We start from the raw sequence: 494 nt of genomic DNA, 5'->3' as shown, positions 1-494 counted from the left end.
CGACAAGTGATGCGACAAGTGAGGACTTGAGTCAGGACTTGAGTGAGGAACTGGTATTCGAGGGTTTAGTGCTGGACGTTCTCCAGCCGTTGGATTCATTAGCCTCTCCGGGTATGCAGTTTTGGACACTGGGCGTCCAACCGTGGTGTTCTGTGTACTGCAGTGTTGTGGACCGTAGTGGTGTACAGACGCTTGGAGCGAAACATTTGGCCGCTAAGTCATCAGCCCTCGACCTCACCCCACTCTGTTCGGATGCGGGGCTGGATGTCTGGGATGTGGGCGACGCCATAGCCAGCCTCCCCAGCCAGCCCAGCCAGCCCAGCCAGCCCAACGGCCTGAACACATATAAGCTTCTTTTTCAACGCGATAGAATTCACTAAGTGCGAACGCGCTGGTGTCGTCGCAGAACGCACTCAGTCACCGCATCGCAGTAATGACGCTGAGAGAAGATTCATATTGCTCTGCCAGGGGGGGGGGGAGGTAGGACCGGTGGG

This window comes from Gregarina niphandrodes (assembly GCF_000223845.1).
Source record: "Gregarina niphandrodes unplaced genomic scaffold scaffold00029, whole genome shotgun sequence".
Taxonomy (NCBI): Eukaryota; Apicomplexa; class Conoidasida; order Eugregarinorida; family Gregarinidae; genus Gregarina; species Gregarina niphandrodes.
This window is presented reverse-complemented; position numbering follows the sequence as displayed.